This window comes from Stegostoma tigrinum, chromosome 27 (genome assembly GCF_030684315.1).
Source record: "Stegostoma tigrinum isolate sSteTig4 chromosome 27, sSteTig4.hap1, whole genome shotgun sequence".
NCBI classification, from domain to species: Eukaryota; Metazoa; Chordata; class Chondrichthyes; order Orectolobiformes; family Stegostomatidae; genus Stegostoma; species Stegostoma tigrinum.
Window position 1 is genome coordinate 11,609,010 of NC_081380.1, and position 20,372 is coordinate 11,629,381.

Below are 20,372 nucleotides of genomic sequence, written 5' to 3' on the forward strand. Positions count from 1 at the left end.
CTAATTCTTGAGTTCACACATTAGGAAATATAAAAAGGTTTTAGAGAGGCTACAGAAAATATTTCTGAGAGTGATTTCAGGAACACAGCACTTCCATTCCATGGATAAATTTTAGAAGTGGAGTTACTTCTTCTCCGTAGAGAAGACAAGGCACAGAGGACATTTAATAGGGATGATTCAAATCATGAGCAGTCTGAACAGAGAAGCTAAGGAAAGCTATCACAATTAACAGAAGGGTGACAACAACACAACAGTGATTTTATGTGAATTGCTAAAGGAACAAAAAGTAAAATAAATATAGCTTAGTTTATCCAGCAAGTGGTTAGAATCTATAATGACCTGCTTTGGAGTATGATTGAGGCAAACTGAATTGTGACTTAACAAGGTTACTAGGCTGAAGGTAAAACCTTGCCGAGGGCAGAGCAAGTGAGGCCAAATAGTGTGGAATAGAAAGCAAGAGTGGTAAAGCAGGAACCTAGGCTGTCTGGTGAGAGGAAAGGACACCAAAGACTTGGAGTTGTGGAGCGGTGAGTCTGTAAAGTGTAAAGAGGAGCTGCTAAGAGTGGAGAGGGTCCGCAAAAGGGAGTGAGGACCTGGACAGTAGACTGGAAAGTGCAAACATGGTGAGGAAGATTAAAAGAGGTGGAGGTGGTACAAAGAGGAGAAAGGGACTGAGAAGCATGACAGGGAGAAATGTTAAACCCTTCAACAAGTGTAGTGCAAGCCATTACGATAAACAGTGTTATTTGAATAATTTAATACTAATTAGGTTAATTTCATAAGTATTTGCATTTACATGTTTTTATGTCTCAAAGTGTCTCACATTCTGTGAATCACTTACAGTAACTGTATTAGCGCCAAAAATACAATCATTTAGCTGTGGAAAACATGTTTGTAGAGATGACATTTTGTGCATAGGAGTGTGCATTATTTCTGAACAAAAACTTTTGTTGGTAACTTACGCCTGTTGTCTTCTGCCAATTTAAACATTGTGTCGTCCAGAAAATTAATGCCTTCCTGTGTGTTGTGGCTTTAAGTATCGGATTTGAATACATGGCGTTTGTTGTTTCCGGACTCAAGATGAAGTTCCCTAATTTGTTATAATTCCAGACAGGATAAGGTGAGGAGGGATGAATTGCTCGCCTTCTTATTTCACCTATCCCTTGGTTATTTACCTATGCAGGGTAAGCTGCTCACTGAAACAAGGCATATCGCAAAGGTACAAAATGTAAATTTTGCTCCTGTCTTTATCACATTAGAAGATGGTAACAATGGCCTGGTTGAAAAAATTGGCTGTTGAGCAACCCAACAGTTTATTGATGGTTAAAGAAGAGATGCTAAAAGGCTGGCGGCAATCCAGTTGGAGAAGTCATCAGGCCCAAACAGGATGCATCCTAGATTGCTGAAAGAGGTAAGGGAGCAAATTGCCGAGTCATTGACAGAAATTTTCCAGGATTTTCTGAACACATGATTAGTCACGGGGGACAACAGGATTGCAAATATGTCACCGTTGTTTCAGAAAGGGACAAAGGATAACCCAGGAAACTACAGCTGTGTCAGCATGACATCACATCAATAGTGGGACAACTGACGGAGGCCACAATACGGGATACACATTGAGAAATATACACTTAGAGATAAACAAGTTATACTAGATAGTTAATGTTGCTTTATCAAGGGCAGGTTATGTCTGACTAATTTAATTGAATGCTTAGATGAGGTGTCACAGGTATTGGATGACGATAGTGCTGTGAATGTTGTATATTTGAACTGTGAGAAAACACCTACTAGGGTGCCACATGGCAAGTTGGTTAGAAAATTAGAAATGCTTGGTAACGTGGATTAGGAATTGGCTAAAAATAAGAAACAGAGGGATATTGGGCATTTCTCAGAATGAAGATGTGTTAAAAGTAGTGCCCCCAGGAATCATGGGATCCTTAATGCTTGTGATTTGTATGAGTATTTGGAATTGGGTGTAGAGGGAAAAAAATCTCTAAATTTGCAGGTGATACTAAGTTTGGAAGAACAGTATATTGTGAGGATGTTGCTGAGTGATTTCAGAGGGACGTTGACAAGTTAACCAAATAGACAGACACCTGGCAAATTAATTTCAATGCAGGCAAATGAGAAGCAATATATTTTGGCAGAAGAAACATAGAGAAAAATTACAGGCTCAATTATACAACTATGGGGGGAGTATAGGAGCTGAGGGAACTCAGGGGCTCACATTCATGATTCTCTGAAGGTGGCCAGAACAAGTTGAAACAGTTGTTAAGATGGCTTATAGAATCCTCGGTTTTATAAGCAGAGACAGAGTACAAAAGCAAGGAAGTGGTGCTGCAAATCTACAAATTATTGGACAGACCACATTTAAAGTATTGTGTTCATTCTGGGCACCTTATATAAGGAATTATATTAAAGCCCTGGAGACATTGCAAAGCAGATTTACTATAATGATATCAGGAATGAAGGAGTTTAAATACAGTGAAAGGTTAAAAGCAGAGAAGATTAACAAGTGATCTAACTGAGGTATTCAAAATTATGAGCAATTTTTTAAGGGTAAAGAAGGATATTCTATTTCCATTAGTTGGTATCTCAGTAGTTAGGGGGTCGCAGACTCAAGATTGTCAGCAAGAGAGTGAGGAGCCAGATGAGGAGAAACTTCTTTAATTAGGGAGTAGTTAGGATTGGAATGCACTGCCTGGGAGAGTGTTGGAAGTGAATTCCATACGGAGTTTCAGAAGAGTTTAATATATAACTGAAAGTGATGAAGTCAGAAGGCTACAGAGATAGGGCTGGGGAGTGGGACTAGCTGAGTAGCTCTTTCAGGAGCCAATACACTCACAGTGGGTCAAATGGCCTCCTTCTGTACTGTAAAAGTCTGTCAATCTCTTAGTTATTCACTCATAACAGTTGAACATTGTGGCTGTTGCAGTGGAGATTACTTGCAGTGTTGATGTCGGTTGTTGAACAGTCAATTTTTGAGACACTCAGTTTTATATCTGATTGAAGTTCCTTTGATCGATTCCTTTTATTTAAATTAGTATGCAGCACTCAAGTGATAGTGTATGTTCCTTTATCTGCAATGCAACAGCGATTAGGGGATAGTCTTTGACTGCAACCTTCACAGTTTGAAATTCCTGAACTCAGAATGGTGCACAAGAGAGCATTCAGTCCCACTCATCCACTCCAGTAGAGTTAAAATTGACATTTTAACTCATGCCCTTGTGTATTCTTCAAAGGGTACACAAAATTTGCATAAAAATTGAAAGAACTGTGGATGCTGTAAATAAGGAGCAAAAACAGAAGTAGCCGGAAAAGCTCAGCAGGTCTGGCAGCATCTGTGAAGAAATAATCAGTGTTAATGTTTTGGGTCCGCCACCTTTCCTCAGAACTCGTATGCAGTTTGTTATATAATGCATAGGATGGCTTGCTATTGAGCTGTGTCATCTGACCCTCGTTCTTTCTGAACCACAAGAGAACACAGTCCAGTTTGTTTGATGTTTCGTTGACCTTTTCAGATATTATATCCCATTGGACCCACACAAAAAGTTGTTTACATTCGCAGTTATTTTCTCTGTAGCAGTCTTCTTTGAAAAACCTCATGGGGAATTGAAGGCTAAACTGTCCACAGTACTTTATGTTGTTGACCTGTTGTCATGATACATTGCCTCCTTGCTTTTGTATTCTATTCTTCTGGAAATTTATCCCTAGTCTTTGTTGCACTAATCAACTTGTATCTCAAGACTTATGTATTTCTATTGTCATATTTCTTTGTTCAAATCGACTCAATTTAATTTCTTACTTTCCCAGGAATAAGCGGCCTTGCTATTTTTCTAATGAAATGAACGAACGTACACCACTTTATTTCATTAGCGATGCATCTACCCATTCTGCAAACCTGTTTGTGTCTGTGTTTTGGATCAGCATTTCAGTTTTCTTCCCATTTAGTTTTATCTGAGAATTTTGAGATTATGCCTTCAATTTCTGAGCCAATATCATTTATGTGAAGGTGAACAAAAGTAGTTCCAACATGTATCCCTGTAGGACACTGCTTTCCACTCTTCCTAGTCTGAGAAAACCTTTACAACTCCTGACCACTGAGATAACAAAGTGTGGAGCTGGATGAACACAGCAGGTCAAGCAGCATCTTAGATGCGGCTTGGCCTGCTGTGTTCATCCAGCTCCACACTTTGTTATCTCAGATTCTCCAGCATCTGCAGTTCCCATTATCTCTGATCACAAATCCCGACCACTATTTTCTGTTTTCTTATCATCTTGTAGTCCATTCTGTTATCTAATGTTTCACCTCATGCCACAGCCTTTGTCGAGAGGCTTTTTTGTGGTAACTTGTTGAAGGCCTTTTGAAAATCCATGTGTTGTTTATTGACATGGTGCCCATGTCTACACTTTCTCTTACCACTTAAGAAGTGAAATATAGTATTATTTTGAGAAATAAATGTTGATATTATGCTGATACCTTTTGTATCGACTATTTTATTCTTAGATCTTTTAGAAAATATTCTGCATCATTCTTATCACCTACATTAAGCTAACTAATTGATCATCCTGGCTTAGATCAATCTCTCTTTTCATAGACAATAATTATATGTGTTGCTTGCAATTTTTCTAGCAATATTTCTTTCATTAGATAGATCATAGATTTGTGTGCCTTTATTTTCATCCCCCTAGTGTCTTCAAATATTCACACATACATGCAATCTGGACCGAGGCTCTTAGTTTGCTTAGTATTTATTTTCTTTCTATTTTATTTATAGAGATAAAACCTTTTCGTTCTTGTAACACTCATTCCTCTTTTCAATCTTTTTATTCAAAATTGTGGCAAAATATCTGTCCAGTATTTGCTTCCAATATCCATGCTGCTTATACTTTCACCTGGTCCATCTCTGACTCCTCTCTTCTCTTCTTTGACATCTGCTTCCATTTTGTGGGGATAGGCTGGCTACTGACATTCAGTGCAAACCCACCAAATCCCACAGTTTACATGGGTTATACATTCTCACACCCCACTTCCTGTAATGACACCATTCTCCCAGTTTCTCTGCCTCCATTGCATCTGTTCTGATGATGTCACCTTCTGCAGGGGCACCTCAAAAATGTCCAGCTTTTTCATCAACTGAGAATTCCACACTATTGTGCTTGATAGGACTCTCAGCCATTCCCCACACTTCTTCCCACACTGTTCTCTTCCCTCCCGCAACATTGATAGGGTCCCCCTGGTCGTCATTTTCCATTCCACTAGCATCCCCATCCAAAGGTTCATTAACTGCCACCTCCGACGAAATGTCACCATGGGACACATTATCCCTCCTCCCTTCCCTTATCAGCCTTTCACAGAGACTGTTCCCTCCAGGGCACCCCTGATCTACTCATCATCTAGTCCCAATACCCCATGGCACCCTCCCACTTATTTGCAGAAGGTGCGACACTTGCAAATTTACTTCCTCCCTTCTCACTATCCAAGGCCCCAGAAACACTTTCCAGGTGAAGCAGCGAATTTATCTGCATTTCACTCAATCTACTGTATTCACTGCTCACAATTGGGGAGATGAAACACAGATTGGGTGACTGCTTTGAGGAACACCTACAATCTGACTACAAAAATGACAAGAGCACCTGGTTGCTTACACTTCAACCACAGTGCAGTCTTTGCTGTTTAACATTTCTCTTTCTCTGGGTCAGCTTTATCTATCCCATTGCCTGTGCAACTACTGTTCCCTCCCCTCCTTTCTCTCTCTCTCGCTGTGGGCTCCATCTCCACCTATCGTTCACCCTCTTCAATTGGTCTTCCACACTATCTACTCTTCTTTCTCCTAGTTTACCATGATCTATCGCTTTGTCTGTCTGCCTGTCCTTCACTCCCTCTGAGCTCCATCTCCACCAATCACTCAAAAATGTCCAGCTTTTTCGTCAACTGAGAATTCCACACTATTGTGCTTGATACGACTCTCAGCCATTCCCCACACTTCTTCCCACACCGTTCTCTTCCCTCCCACAACATTGATAGGGTCCCCCTGGTCGTCATTTTCCATTCCACTAGCATCCACATCCAAAGGTTCATTAACTGCCACCTTCACTGCTCACAATTGGGGAGCCTTTATCCCACCCACAATTTCGGTCTTCAGGTTTAATACCACTTTTTTCTTGCCTAAAATCAGTTCTGAAGAAGGGTCATTGGGCCCAAAACATTAACTCTGTTCTCTCTCCACAGATGCTGACAGACCCGCTGAAGTTCGCAAGCAATTTCTGTTTTTGTTTCAGTTTTCCAGCATTCATAGTTCTTTGATTTTTGTGCTGGCAGACATCAAACTGTTAATTTGACACATTTCACTTTATTGTGCCTAGGTAAGTGTGCCTCACACAATCATTATGATAGATATCAATGCTTATTGTTTTATTAAGTATTTTGGATTGCATTTTATGCTGTCTGAAAGAGTAATCAAAACAATGCCACTGGCACAGTAGATTGACAATAAGCTATTAAAACAGATATGGATTTTATGGAGGAAGTGAAGGAAGGCAATGTCGTCTAGACTTGAACGTATGCCTGGCAGGCAGACAGGATTTAGAAATTCCAGAGTCATGGGGGTGTGGAACAGCAGTAGAAGTCAAGGGCCAGGCAAAAGGGGGTTAAGTTGGTAGCTTGGCTGCAGTGTCTTCAAAAGATACAACAGAGCAGGTAACTCCACTTCCTGTCCGACAGTAACCCCAGGCACAATTATTAAACAGCAGAGGCAGAATGAGATCCTTAAGTGATTATTAATTAGCTGCCTGTTACTTTATTGCCCCCTCATACAGAGGCGTGGGAAAGGTTGTGTCCTAGCTACCCAATTTAATTGCTCCTTCCCCCCACATTCCCAATTTCAAATAAACCACTGCTTTACACAACCGTAAAATTCCCCACAGAATTCAGGCTGATAAACCTCATCAGAAATATAGTTGTACTGTTTGAATTGTTAAATCTATATCATTATAAAGCATTAATCAATGATTTTGTAACACAAAGACCATGGATAAATCTCAAACCTATCTCCTCTATATTTCATTTGAAGATTGTACTTCTTCATTAATTCTTCATGAGTCAATAACACAACATATCTTTAGTCCAAAGATAGCATAACATATGGGCATGTCAACAATGAAGAAAAGCTTTGGGAATGTTTTAACAATGAAAAGGTACAATTATCATATTAAAGATGAAACACACAAGCGGATGTTTAAAGTAGCTGGGGCATTAAAATAGAATGACACTAGACACAAAGTGTTATTTACAAGGACACTGTCCATGCTATCAATCAGATGGCATTTTAATGAAACACGTAGAGAAAAAATTGCTCTTGAAGTCCATTTGTCTCACTGCATCTTCTGCAGTTACAGGTTCCTTGCATTAATACATCATCTTTAGGTACTATCTTTTTTGTTTTAAGTTCCTGTATAAAGGGGAAAAGTATCCTGCTATTTCCTAGTCTGAAGTTCAGATCCTAAACGAAACTTAAAAGTCAGGACGGTCTCAGAAAGTTCCTGATTCTAGACCCCTGACAACACGGTGACAGAATGATATGATCCATATGATTGGTGATTGTTGAGTGGGGAGTGGGGGGAGAAAGAATTTATATTTCTTAAAATTAATTCATTTCTGGATTAAATGGAACATGTGACAGATCCTGTGGTTTATTGAAAAATACAACCAAACAGAAGTCATGTATGTATGTAACTTATAGACACGCAAGCTATAATCATGGTAGCATATTATTTTCTCTAAAAGCAATTCAGTTATGTATCTAGTTTGATCTTTAAGTGCCAGTTTTATAAAGGCACATTGCAGATGGCCTCACAGATAGAAGTGATATTCCATTATTTCATTCTTATGACTGTTCAATTTTAAAAAAAATAGCAAAAGTCTACAGTTGGAACAAAGAAAACAATTTCAATCAAGCTAATCATTCAAAAACAAATTAAGCTACAACTTGTGACAGTAAGCACTTCCCCTATCGTGAGGCATAGCAGGAAGAGAGATGAAATTCTGCAAAAGGAATTTCGGGGGTTATGTTGTAAGTTAAAAAGCACAACCACTAGAGTTGTAATCTTGGGATTACTCTCCATGCTACATGCTAATGAGGCCCAAAATAGGAAGATAATACAGTTGAATATTTGGCTAAGGGGCTGGCATAGGAGGGAGGGATTCGGATATCTGGATCATTGTGATCTCTTGCAGGGCTAGGTGGGACCTGTACAATAAAAGGGCTGCACCGGATTGGAGGAGAATCAATATTAGAGTGGGGAGGTTTTGTAGTGCCACTTGAAAGGTATTAAACTAGTATGGCAGGTGGGTGGAAACCAGTGACAGGTCAAGACGTGAGAAGCAGGTAGAGGTTAATAGGATGAACAAGCAGACTTTATCTAAAAAAATTGCATTGAGTAAGGTGGGAAGGATAAATAACAAAAAGATGCTGAAGAACGGGATTGAATGTACAGCCAAATTAGAGTTCTTTATACAAAGGCACAGAGTAAAAGGAATAACAAAATAAGCTGCAGGCAGGGATTCAAATTGGAATCTATGATATAGTAGCCATTACAGAGGCATGGCTGCAGGACAGTTAGGACTGGGCCTAAACATACCAGGTTATAAGTTCTACCAGAGGGATTGAAGAAAATGGCACAAGGGGTGAAAATAGTATGACTGGTGAGAAACAGAATCTCTGATGAGGGAGGTTGTAATGAAGGAAAGCACCCAGTGGAGACCTTATGGTTGGAACTGATGAACAGTAAAGAAACTAAAGTCAAAATGGGTGTCATATATACCCTACCTGGTAGTAACTCAGAAGTGCAAGACTGCATAAATGTTGAAACTCGGCAACTATGTAGCAAAGGCAGAGTAGTATTAATGGGCATTTTAATTTTAATGTAGACTAGGAGGATTGCACAAGCACCTGCCAGAACGGTTGTGAATTTCTAGAGCATGTCTTGGAAGTTTCCTACAGCAATATGTCTTAGATGAAACAAGGAGACAAGCAATGTTGGATCCAATAATGAGCAGTGATCCTGGCTTATTAGTTAGTCACCTAGTTAATTGTGAGTATTTGCTAAATAGTGATCATAACATGTTTGATTTTCATGTAGCATTTGTAACAGACAAGCAAAGTTCGGATACTAGGGTTTTGGATTTAAGTAAGGCAGACTTCAATGAGATGAAACAGAGAAGGCAGTAAACTAGAAGAAGAGCTAATTTGTAAGGCAAGCAAGAAACAGTGGAGGGTGTTTGAAGAAACATTTAATGCTATTCTGAAGCAGTTTGTACCCATGAGAAGGGAAAGCTCCACCTCACAAAAAAAAAGCCACAGACAGCTAAGAAGGTGGAAACCTGGAGGAAGCCCACGCAGACACAGAAACTCCGCACAGGCAGTTACCGAGGCTAGAATCGAACCTGGGTCCCTGGTGGGTCCCTGGTGCTGTGAGGCTGCAGTGCTAACCACTGAGCCACCGTGCCGCCCCGATATATATGTACACAACTGTAAGAAAAACACTAAAATGTGTAAGTATTTCCTCAAGTGCTGCAGTTCACCAACTGATTTTCTACAACAACCATGACCAGGTTCAGTTAAAAAGGAACAAAAAGAAATTGTGATGAAAGGATTTGAAAGGATAGTGATTTTCCTTAGCTTCTGTTTTCTGTCTGAAATCCCAAAGTGGTATTTGATTTAATTTTGTATTTCCCTGAAATATAGCAATAAGATGAAGTGAATGCATTTCTTCTGTGAAATAAATGTTTAACATTTGATTGTTTGCCATACAACCAGAGGAATTTTATATTGTAGTTCCAGCCAGTTTTTTGACAACCTGCTGGCGTTACAAATGCCAGTAAAATCTGTTTTATTTTCACACTAGCCTTAAAAGACAATAATCATACAGCTTAAGCTAATGTTTTCCACCCTTATTTGATCTGACTCCCAAATCAGGAACAGACAGTCAACCTTTTCCAAAGAAATCAGAAAAAAAGTAATTAAATATACCACCATAGCAAAGTGTGAAGTTGAATGACACAGCAGGCCAAGCAGCATCTCAGGAGCACAAAAACTGACGTTTCGGGCCTAGACCCTTCATCAGAGAGGGGGATGGGGACCAGGTTCTGAAATAAATAGGGAGAGAGGGGGAGGCGGCCCGAAGATGGATAGAGGAGAAGATAGGTGAAGAGGAGAGTATAGGTGGGGAGGGGATAGGTCAGTCAGGGGAGGACAGACAGGTCAAGGAGGCGGGATGAGGTTAGTAGGTGGGAAATGGAAGTGCGGCTTGAGATGGGAGGAGGAATAGGTTAGGGAGGCGGGGACGAGCTGGGCTGGTTTTGGGATGCAGTGAGGGAGGGGGAGATTTTGAAGCTTGTGAAGTCCACATTGATACCGTTGGGCTGCAGGGTTCCCAAGTGGAAAATCAGTTGCTGTTCCTGCAACCTTCGGGTGGCATCACTGTGGCACTACAGGAGACCCATGATGGACATGTCGTCTAAGGAATGGGAGGGGGAGTTAAAATAGTTCGTGACTGGGAGGTGCAGTTGTTTATTGCGAACCGAGTGGAGGTGTTCTGCAAACCGGTCCCCAAGCCTCCACTTGGTTTCCCCAATGTAGAGGTAACCACACCGGGTATAGTGGATACAGTAGACTTCATCGGCAGATGTGCAGGTGAACATCTGCTTAGTATGGAAAGTCATCTTGGGGCCTGGGATGGGGGTGATGGAGGGGGTGTGGGGGCAAGTGCAGCACTTCCTGCAGTTGCAGGAGAAGGTGCCGGCTGTGGTGGGGTTGGAGGGGAATGTGGAGTGCACAAGGGAGTCGCGGAAAGAATGGTCTCTCCAGAAAGCAGACAAGGGTGGGGATGGAAAAATGTCTTGGGTGGTGGGGTCGGATTGTAGATGGCGGAAGTGTCGGAGGATGATGCATTGTATCCGGAGGTTGGTGGGGTGGTATGTGAGGATGAGGGGTTTTCTCTTGGAGCGGTTATGGCGGGGGTGGGGTGTGAGGGATGTGTTGCGGGAAATGCGGGAGAAGCAGTCAAGGGCGTTCTCGACCACTGCTTGGTTTATTTTTGCCAGAGAGTTAGAAACTAAGAGACCACCTGACATAAGAATATGAAATTATGAGAGGCATGGATAGGATGGCTAGTTGGACTCTTTTTCCCAGGCTGGAAATGCCAACGTGAGAGGGGGGCAATATTCATCCTAACTGTTTGAGTGTAGAACTGGTCAGCAACATGGCTTGTGCTATAGAAATAATTTGGTATTTTGTTTCCATCTGATCAATGTTTATGCAATGAGGTGCGAATTGAAAACCATTCCATTATGCTGATATTGTCATATGTGACTCAAGTAAGAATTCCTAAAATCTCAACTGAACTGTTAGTAATGGTCTGTTAAATGATAATTCAGTTTCACTAATCTTTAATGTTTCCCTCTCACACTTCAGTCTTTGATTTACTGCTGATTAAGACCTCGGATGGAAAACTATAGAGCTTGAATAGCAATAGTTTGCCAAAGCTTTTTGTCTTTCTTTCATCAGGACAAATGTAAAAATGTAAAGAATGGATAATGTGTCAGATGTTTAAAATGAATCATTATATCAATTTCCATTAAGGAAGAAATGAACCTTAGATTAATTTTAGTCATAGAAAGTGGGTTAAGGCAATCCATGCCACATATGGACTCTATAGGTATATTAGACAATGGAGAGTCTAAAAATGCAAAAAAAAAACCTTTGGATGAGATTTAATAAATCCCAATGATCCAGGATTCACAGCAGAAATCTAATGACGCCTTCTGTTGACAATTTCAGGATTCTCATTCATTCATTGGCGGTCCCTTGCAGACAAGGACGAATTTCTTCCACTCTCAGGGTGAGTCCATAAGTGGGCTGTACAGACTAATGTGGTTACGTCAGGCTCTGATACACTTAGGGTAGAGGGAGGTTGTGAGAAGGGGTGGGTAGGGTATTGATGTGGCGGCAAGCTCATTTTGATTTTCTCGCCTGACTTTTGCTGATCCCTGACCAGTCTTGAGGTGCTCTTGGGTCAGTGATTCCCTGGTCTCTGTGGGAATGCCACACTTCGCCAGTGAGGCCTTTAGGGTATCTCTGAAGTGCTTCCTCTGTCCACCTGGGGCTTGCCTGCCATTTCAAAGCTGCTTGGGAGTCTCGTGTGGGTCATGTGGATGATATGCCTGGCCCATTGTAGCCGATCAAGAGTAGTCAGTGCCTTCATGCTGGCCTGGTTGCGGATGCTGTTGTTGGTGTGTTTTTCTTCCCAGCAGATTTGCTGCATCTTGCGCAAGCAGTATTGGTCGTACTGCTCTCGCACCTTGAAGTGCTTGCTGTAGACAGTTCACGCGTCAGAGCAAGATAGGAGGGCGGGAACCAACATAGCTCTTTAAACTATGATCTTGGTTTCTGATTTGATGCTGTTGTTCTTGAACACCCTTTTCCTCAGGCGGCCGCAGCCTGCACAAGCACACTGAAAATAGTTCTGAATCTCTTCACCAATAGCTGCGTTGAGGATTCGATACAATCTGCTGCCCTTATCTGGTCTGGCCTACATCTAATTCTACATCTACAGCAAGTGGCTGACTATCTTCCGAAAAGGCCTAACAACCCTATCAATTTATGGGTATTTACAGATGACCATCAAATGCTGACTTTGCAACATCCATATCCAATTAAGAAATAAATAACAGTTTGAGAAGATTCGTAAAGTAGTATGTGGCTGTTTTGCAAGTACGACTAAAAATTAACGAGAAGTTCTTCTTTCAGACTTTATATATTCTGAATGGCTTCTGCATCTTACTTTTATAAAGTAGACAGATATAAAGGCAACATTTCCTCATGACTTTCTCCTCCAGTACAATAATGGCAAACACTGAATCAAGTGTGTAATCAAATAACCAACATATCACATTATATGTAAATATTAACATGCCAGCCTGAATGAAATGCAACAATGGCTGCTCTTTAATTAGCATTGCACAGAAAGCTAACCGTGATGAAGTATTGTTATGTCAGAGTTTTCTAGTAATGTTGTGACAATACAGCTCTTCAGTTAATGGTAGGAGGCTTGTAGCAATCAGTTTATTGCACACAATACAATAGTCTGCTTGACAGTCCCTATTTATTAAGATTTGTAATGGCCACAATCTTTCTTCTTCATTAGCACTGAAAGCATTTGCAGTATCCCTGTGACATTATCAGGGATAGAATCAAAAGTTATGTCTCTTAATTGGTACTTAGAAGATTGCAGCTTGTTTGACAATTTTACATTAGAATTTTTAAAGGAAACAGAAATAAACCCTTTATTTAGCATTCAGAATTCGTAACTACAGGTAGATTATTTAAACTGAATAGTCTTTCAGGATATAGACTGCACCATCACACTGGTAAGTAAGCATTACTTAAGAAAAGTGGTCTGAGGCAGCAAAATTTACATTATCTCAATTTTAGACATCAAAGTGAATTTTCAACAATGAAGCAATCTATTTCAAAAGTGTTTAATCCTATCCTTCTACTCATTATTTAAAATATAAATTTCCATATTCAGTTTTAATGTTAAATTACTCATTTAAAAATCTACATTATTATAAATTACCAAAATCCAATCTGTTATGGTGAGTACTGTTATTTCCAGTTTTGATTTGTGGGTTTATATATGAGGTCCAATTCTATATGTTTGTTACTTCAACAAACAATCAACAAACATAGTAGAATAACATTGCTTCATTGGAGGCTCCACTGATGATGTCACCTAGCATGGTGACAAAATGTCTGAACAAAAACAAACCAGCTTGGCTAGCAAGTCAACAATCTCATCCACAACCCAAGCTACAGATCTTTGCCAAAACTTTTCTTACAATCATAGAACATAGAACATAGAACAGTACAGCAAAGAACAGGCCCTTCATACTGTTCTATGTTCTATGTTCTATGATTGTAAGAAAAGTTTTGGCAAAGATCTGTAGCTTGGGTTGTGGATGAGATTGTTGACTTGCTAGCCAAGCTGGCTTGTTTTTGTTCAGACATTTTGTCACCATGCTAGGTGACATCATCAGTGGAGCCTCCAATGAAGCAATGTTATTCTACTATGTTTGTTGATTGTTTGTTGAAGTAACAAACATATAGAATTGGACCTCATATATAAACCCACAAATCAAAACTGGAAATAACAGTACTCACCATAACAGATTGGATTTTGGTAATTTATAATAATGTAGATTTTTAAATGAGTAATTTAACATTAAAACTGAATATGGAAATTTATATTTTAAATAATGAGTAGAAGGATAGGATTAAACACTTTTTAAATAGATTGCTTCATTGTTGAAAATTCACTTTGATGTCTAAAATTGAGATAATGTAAATTTTGCTGCCTCAGACCACTTTTCTTAAGTAATGCTTACTTACCAGTGTGATGGTGCAGTCTATATCCTGAGAGACTATTCAGTTTAAATAATCTACCTGTAGTTACGAATTCTGAATGCTAAATAAAGGAAGCGAGAAATGCAATTGCTTCGCCACTTGCGAAGATCTTTGCATCCTCGCTCTCCACTGGAGTCGTACCTGAGGACTGGAGAGAGGCAAATGTAATTCCTCTCTTCAAGAAAGGAAATAGGGAAATCCCCGGCAATTATAGACCGGTAAGTCTCACGTCTGTCGTCTGCAAGGTGTTAGAAAGGATTCTGAGGGATAAGATTTATGACCATCTGGAAGAGCATGGCTTGATCAAATACAGTCAACACGGCTTTGTGAGGGGTAGGTCATGCCTTACAAACCTTATCGAGTTTTTTGAGGATGTGACTAGAAAAGTTGATGAGGGTCGAGCTGTGGATGTGGTGTATATGGACTTCAGTAAGGCATTTGATAAGGTTCCCCATGGTAGGCTCATTCAGAAGGTCAGGAGGAATGGGATACAGGGGAACTTAGCTGCTTGGATACAGAATTGGCTGGCCAACAGAAGACAGCGAGTGGTAGTAGAAGGAAAATATTCTGCCTGGAAGTCAGTGGTGAGTGGGGTTCCACAGGGCTCTGTCCTTGGGCCTCTACTGTTTGTAATTTTTATTAATGACTTGGATGAGGGGATTGAAGGATGGGTCAGCAAGTTTGCAGACGACACAAAGTCGGAGGTGTCGTTGACAGTGTAGAGGGCTGTTGTAGGCTGCAGCGGGACATTGACAGGATGCAGAGATGGGCTGAGAGGTGGCAGATGGAGTTCAACCTGGATAAATGCGAGGTGATGCATTTTGGAAGGTCAAATTTGAAAGCTGAGTACAGGATTAAGGATAGGATTCTTGGCAGCGTGGAGGAACAGAGGGATCTTGGTGTGCAGATACATAGATCCCTTAAAATGGCCACCCAAGTGGACAGGGTTGTTAAGAAAGCATATGGTGTTTTGGCTTTCATTAACAGGGGGATTGAGTTTAAGAGTTGTGAGATCTTGTTGCAGCTCTATAAAACTTTGGTTAGACCGCACTTGGAATACTGCGTCCAGTTCTGGGCGCCCCATTATAGGAAAGATGTGGATGCTTTGGAGAGGGTTCAGAGGAGGTTTACCAGGATGCTGCCTGGACTGGAGGGCTTATCTTATGAAGAGAGGTTGACTGAGCTCGGTCTCTTTTCATTGGAGAAAAGGAGGAGGAGAGGGGGCCTAATTGAGGTATACAAGATAATGAGAGGCATAGATAGAGTTGATAGCCAGAGACTATTTCCCAGGGCAGAAATGGCTAGCACGAGGGGTCATAGTTTTAAGCTGGTTGGTGGAAAGTATAGAGGGGATGTCAGAGGCAGGTTCTTTACGCAGAGAGTTGTGAGAGCATGGAATGCGTTGCCAGCAGCAGTTGTGGAAGCAAGGTCATTGGGGTCATTTAAGAGACTGCTGGACATGTATATGGTCACAGAAATTTGAGGGTGCATACATGAGGATCAATGGTCGGCACAATCCTATTGACTCCTGAATTTTCTTCTCAATTTTTGTCTGAGAACTAGCTTTTAAAGTTTTCATTGCAAGTCCATTTTTATTCCAAGTGTAATAAACAATTTTTGGAGTATGGGATGGCAGGTCAAGTGGAGTATAGTTTCTGTGCTTTATATGATATTCTGACATGCCCCAGACAAACACATCTGCAGAATTGTAATCATCAGCACAAGTCTGAGCTCCAGGTTTTGGAACTTGAGCAGCAGATGCAGTCAATATGTACAGTTGCAAGGCAGAAGACTATGTGGATATAGCAAGATGGTAACATCGCAGATTAGAAGTATAAAGACAGAAGGAGAATGGGTGACTACCAACTGGTAGAGAAAATGAGGTAGTTAATTGCTATTGCAATTTGGAAATGGGTGAGGGCAATAATTCCTCCGGGGACAGTAGCCAGAGTGAAGTTTATGGCACTGCAGGCGGCTCAGTTGTACAGGGGAGGAGGAAGAAGAATGGAACAGCAAATATAAAACGTAGAACATAGAACAGTACAGCACAGAACATGACAGATGAAATATAATATGGAAAAATGCAAGGTTATCCACTTTGCTAGGAGAAACAGATGCGCAAGTGGTAAGAGGTTAGAACTTGTTATTGTACAAAGGTACCTGGGTATCTTTGTCAATAGGTGACTGAAGGCGAACATTCAAGTGCTGCAAGCTATTAGGAAGGCAAATGGAATGTTAGTCTTTATTGCAGAATGATTTAAGTACAAGAACTGGGCTTGTGAACACTTGAGTTTAGAAGGATGAGAGGGAATCTGATTGAGGCGTATGGGATTTTTAAGGGATTGGACACTCTGGAGGCAGGAAGCATGTTTCCGCTGATGGGTGAGTCCAGAACCAGAGGACACAGTTTAAAAATAAGGGGTAGGCCATTTAGAACAGAGTTGAGGAAAAACTTCTTCACCCAGAGAGTGGTGGATATATGAATGCTGTGCCCCAGAAGGCAGTGGAGGCCAAGTCTCTGGATACTTTCAAGAAAGAGATAGATAGAGCTCTCAAAGATAGTGCAATCAAGGGTTATGGGGATAAGGCAGGAACAGGATACTGATTGTGGATGATTAGCCATGATTATAATGAATGGTGGTGCTGGCTCAAAAGGCCCAATGGCCTACTCCAGCACCTATTGTCTATTGTCTATAACTCCCCCCACACCTATCATTTACTCACCACATTTTATAAACCCAGCTTTTACTCAATTAACTCTGAATTAATATATATATCCATCAACTGATCCCTTGTTCTATTATATATTCAGGCATCTCTCTCAGCCCCTATGAGATGATAACAGATTTCCAGACTGACGACATATTATTTCCCAGAATCTCTTCTGCCAGTGCACATATACTCATAGAGTCACACAGCATAGAAACTGGCCCTTCATCCAGCTCATCCATGCTGACCAGGTTTTCTATGCTGAACTAGTCTCATATGCCTGCATTTGGCTCATATCTTTCTAAAGCTTTCCTATCCCTGTACCTGTCCAAATGTCTTTTAAACGTTGTGATTGTACTCACCTCTACCACTTCCTCTGGCAGCCAATTCTATACATGGAGCACATCTGTGTGAAAATGTTGTTCCCATGGTCCTTTTAAATCTTCCCCCTCACCTTAAACTTATGCCCTCTAGTTTTGGGCTCTACCATGGGGAACAGACTTTGGCTATTCATCTTATCTATGTCAAAGAATAAAGAAAATTACAGCACAGGAACAGGCCCTTCAGCCATCCAAGCCTGCGCCTATCGAGATACTCTGTCTAAGTCTATCATCTATTTTCTAAAGGTCTGTATCCCTTTGCTCCCTGCCCATCCATGTGCCTGTCCAGATACATCTTAAAAGACACCACTGTGTCTGCGTCTACCACCTCCGCTGGCAACGCGTTCCAGGCACCCACCAGCCTCTGCGTAAAGAACTTTCCATGCATTTCTCCCCTAAGCTTTCCTCCTCTCACTTTGAAATGTCCCTCACGTCTGTCATGATGTTGCAAAGTGCCAGGCTATCCAGCCTCTCCTTATAACCCAAACCTTCCAGTCTCCGTAATATTCTTGCAAATCATTTTTGCTCTCCTTTCAGTTTAATAGCATCCTTCCTATAGCAGAGAAACCAGTATTGTACTCAGTACTCCAAATGCAGCCCCTCCAATGTTTTGTACAGTCATAGCATGATGTCCCAACTCCAGTACTCAATGCTCTGACCAATGAAGGCAAGTGTGCCAAATGTGTCCTTCATCATCCTATCTACCTGTGACACTACTTTCAAGTAAGTATGTATCTCAAAAAAACACTCCCCAAGGCCCTACCATTAACTGTGTACGTGCTGTCCTGGCTTGTCATACCAAACTGCAACACCTTGCATTTATCTGCATTAAGTTCCATTTGCCATTCCTCAACCCAATTTTGGTGTTATCTACAAATTTATGATGCAGGTCTCCTATATTCTCACCCAGATAGTTTATATAAATGATGAACAACAGTGGACCAGCACCAATCCTTGCTGCACACTGCATCTCACTGGCCTCCAGCCTTAACAACACCTGTTGTCTCCTACCTTTAAGCCAATTTTGTATCCAATTGGCTAGGTCTCCCTGGACCCTATGTGATCTAACCTGACTAACCAGTTTATCATACAGAATTTGTTGAAGACCTTGCTAAAGTGCATGTAAACAATGTCTACTGCTCTGCCTTTATCTATCCTCTTGGTGACTTTTTTAAAAAATAAACTCAATCAATTTTGTGAAACACAATTTCCTACACATAAAGACATGTTGACAATCCCTAATCAATTCTTGTCTTTCCAAATGCATTTATGTCTCTCAGAATCCTACTCAACTTAGCCAACGCTGATGTTAGGCTCACAGTTTATAGTTCCCTGGCCTGTCCTTGCAGCCTTTCTTCAGTAAGAGCACAAGATTGGCTAACGGAATGTCAGTCTTTATTGCAGGATGATTTAAGTACCAGAACTCCCCCCACACCGATCATTAACTCACCACATTTATAAACCCAGCTTTTACTCAATTAACTGAATTAACATATATCCGTCACCTGATCCCTTGTTCTATTATATCTTCAGGCATCTCTCTCAGCCCCTATGAGATGATAATAGATTTCCATACTGACAACATATTATTTCCAGCACCTCATGTGTGGTTGTCAATGACACGAAATTCCTCCCCTAGCTTCCTACAATGTCCCTGAAGGCACTTAATCAGGTCACGAGCATTTATCTACCTTTATGTGTCTTAAGACTTCCAGTGCCTCCTCTTCTGTATTGTGGACTCTTTTTAAGACATCACTATTTATTCCCCCCGCCCCTTGTTTCTATGTTTTTCTCAACTGTAAATACTGATGAGAAATATTCATTTAGGATCTCACCGATCTCCTGTCGCTCCACACATGGATGCATAGATAGTTGATCTTTAAGTGGCTCTATTCTCTCCCTACTTACACTTTAGCCTTAATATACTTGTAAAATCCCCCTGGATTCTCTTTACCTTATCTGCCAAAGGTACCTCATGTTCCCTCTTTACCCTCCTGATTTCTCTCTTAACTGTACTTCTTCATGATCTATTCCCTTCAAGGGATTTACTTGGTCCCAGCTGCCAATACCTGGCATATACCTCTTTTTTCTTGACCAGAGCCTCAATATCTCCAGTCATCCAGAAGGCCTCCTGCCAGACTTGCCCCTCTCACTAACAGGACCAAGAACGTTTGTGATCTTGCTTTCGAAAGGCTCTCACTTATCAGACATCCTTTACCTGTGAATAGCCTCTCCCAATCAACTGTTGATAGTTCCAGTCTAATACCATCAAAATTAGCCTGATTTTAGAACCTTAGTTTGTGAATCAGACCTATTGATTTCCATTACTATTTTAAAGCTAAGAGAATAAGGGATCTCATCCCAAAGCACTCCCCCACTAACATCTCAGTCATTTATCCTGCCTTATTTCCCAAGAGGAGGTTGCGCTTTGCCCCCTTTCTAGTAAGGCCATCAACATATTGATTGATAAAGTTTTCCTGAACACACTTAAACTCCTCCCCATCCAACATTTTGGCAGTCCCAGTCTATGTTTGGAAAGTTAAAATTCTCAACTATTACAACTCTATTATTCTTACAGCTATCTGCAATCTCCTTACTTATTTGCTCCTCAATAGCCTGTTCACTGTCCGGTGGGGGGGCTACAGTATAATTCCATCAAAGTGATTCCCCACTTCTTATTTTTCATTTCCGTCCATATAGCTTCACTGGACGATCCATTAGGAATATCCTTTCTAGATACTGGTATGATGTTTTTCCTCATCAAAAACGCCATTACCCTTCCTTTCTTGCCCCTCCTTCTGTCCTTATTCTAGCATCT

General features: G+C 40.9%; 1 protein-coding gene across 2 annotated transcripts in view; it reads right to left on the reverse strand.

Moving 5' to 3' along the window:
• Nucleotides 1–20,372, reverse strand: part of tmem132e (transmembrane protein 132E) — a 583,956-nt gene that overhangs the window by 272,905 nt on the left and 290,679 nt on the right. The window lies entirely within an intron of this gene.